General features: G+C 36.0%; 1 non-coding gene across 1 annotated transcript; it reads right to left on the bottom strand.

The window, feature by feature from the left end:
- Positions 1–1,631: 1,631 nt before the first annotated feature.
- Positions 1,632–1,794, bottom strand: LOC132168347 (small nucleolar RNA snoR134). Its single transcript, XR_009438861.1, has one exon. It is a non-coding gene; the product is annotated as a small nucleolar RNA snoR134 (small nucleolar RNA).
- Positions 1,795–2,576: the final 782 nt, after the last annotated feature.

The raw sequence follows: 2,576 nt of genomic DNA on the forward strand, positions 1-2,576 counted from the left end.
GTCGGAGGCTGTGCTAAGAGAGATCATATGTGGTGAGCGTTAAATTAAATCTCTTAGAGTTTTAGTTATTCCTTTGATAAATCTATAGTTGGGAAGTCTATCGGAAGGGTCCGGTAAAGGAGAATCACGTTGAAGAAGATTGTGAGCAAGGAGACGAGTTGTATGCTTATCGATCTTACAGAGCCAAGGTCTTGCAAAGGGTTGTAAGTGTTCCTAGTGTCTGTAATCTCTGGATAATCTTTTGATAGTGATTTCCTGGGTTTGGCTGCCCCGGAGAGATTTTACTTTTAGATCAGTTTCTAAAAGGTTTCCTCTTCGTAACCAAAATATCTATGTCTGCCTCTTTATTGCTTTATATATTTTGGGTGATTGAATTGTTTATTGCTTCATAATATTAATTCCGCATAAATTGTGATAAACAAGTTTTTGGAGTCGGCATAGCGTTTTGCAGGGTTTGTCCAACTCCTGCTGTAGATTTGCACATGATTCGTGCAGGGAGAACCCACATAAGTCCCTGCAACTGTAGATCAGACCTTCAGCGCAATATTCATCGCATGCTTGGCAAAACACCCTATCTTCTCTCTTCTTTTCTCTCAGCGATAGCACATGCCGGTGATTGAAATGCTCAATCTCCATCTCTGTCTTTCTCTAGGTTTTTTTTTTTTTTTTTGGGTCTCACGAAAAAAGAAAGAAAGAGAGAGTGACCTAATTAAGAAGTGCATCTAGCTTCGATCAGCATTTTTCTTACAAATATATATAATCACAGACTGAAGAATTAGAGAATTACAAATAAATTTATATATAACTTTGGCTACTTTTGTCATTTTCTGCATTTTCAACAAACATCATTTCAAGCTCTCTCGATTATAGATGAGAGAGGGAGAAACGGACAAGTGATGATGACTCTACAAGGACGGGGACCATTAACTGCCCCCTGCGGAAAATATATGTTTAGTCTCCTGTTTGCATTTATCTAGCTCCTAAATTATTATTTCTGATACTTATCCAGCTCCTTTCAACTATATATACTTTTCTTTTTATTTGACACCCTATGATGATCCATAAATCTACTCAACCAACCATTAATCATAGGCAGCCGGCCAGGGATACTTCCAAGGATCCGGCTTACCTGCTTTTATTATAATAACAGCAAACTATTTTAAAAGAGATCAAACAGTCGTTTGTTTTGAAGGATGCCGTTTACATCGTTTTCTGTCTGACCATCACCAATACCTAGCCTGTCAGCTGTCTGCTGATGTCAAACACTCTCACTGGAGGAACTCAAAGGGAACGAGATATCATCTGATTTCAGATCTGGGCATAGACTGAAGAACAATATTGAGAACCACCTAATTAAACTCAGTTTTGAAAAATGACGAAGAGAGGATATGATGGGAGTTCAAGAGGTCAGAGTACTTGCGTTTGGTAGGAATTTTGGCTTCCCCATGTGGCTGCATGTACTCATTTTGGCCGACGAGTTGGCCATGCATGTTGTTAATGGATATTGTATGTTCGGTGCTGATGATTCCTCTGGTAATCCAGAGTTTGCTATTCAAAAAAAATTTTGATTTTTTTTTTTTTTTTGGTTAAAAAAAAAAAAAAAAAAAAAAGGTTTAGAGAGACGGATCGAGAGATGTTGGCGCCTATTTGACACAGCTCAGCCGTGGAGACAGAGAAAGCTAGGGCTGAACTCCAACATTGGACGTCGCTGTTTTAGCACGAGTATTGGGCCTTCCATAGTCATGGAGATTTTACAAATTCAAAGAAGCCCGGGGTTGTGAGTGAATCGTGCGGAAGAATCGAAAATCGAACAATAAGATGAAGCCTTAAAGGGCAAAATTTTGTTTTTAATCCCTTAAAGATAATACAATACAAATTACTTTTATTTATCGTAAGAGATTTGAGGTATATAATAATTTGATTACGATCAAATCTAATTAATTACCATTTCAATACAATCTTGTTTTCCATTTTTTTTTTTTATTTGGAGATTGACTATCTCGAATCAATCATCCATTTTCATTCGTACATTTACACAAACACATTTTATCATCACTCCCCGCTGCCGGTTGAACAAAAAGGCTGAGTTTGTCTTTATTTAGCCCATTGTTGACCTAATTATTTGGTCTATTATTAGTCCTAATATTGTTGATCTAAGCCCATTTACAACCCTACTTGAAAGGCTCTCACAACGAGCTTTAAATGAAACAATTTTCTTTTACCATTTGTTTTTGCAAACTTGTTGGGCGGTCATTAAAATGATAGGAGAAACTTCTCTTACTTCCCTCATGCATGTTTCATCACTTTTATAATAGTACTCTTAAACTTTAAAAAGTTATAATATTGGGTTATCATGTTTTAAAATTTTCAATGTCACCCCTACTAATAAGATTTAACGTTAAATAAGATGGTTAATAGATGAAATATCTCTTATACTCTTGTTAAAGTTATAAAATTACATTAATTAAATAATTAAAAAAAAAAAAAAAAAAAAAAACCTACTGCTAGCTTGGTCGTGGGTCCCCGGGGGCAAATTTTCAAATAGAGGTATTTTTGATATTTTGGTGGCCTCTATT

The sequence above is a fragment of the Corylus avellana genome, chromosome ca1, assembly GCF_901000735.1.
Source record: "Corylus avellana chromosome ca1, CavTom2PMs-1.0".
Classification (NCBI taxonomy): Eukaryota; Viridiplantae; Streptophyta; class Magnoliopsida; order Fagales; family Betulaceae; genus Corylus; species Corylus avellana.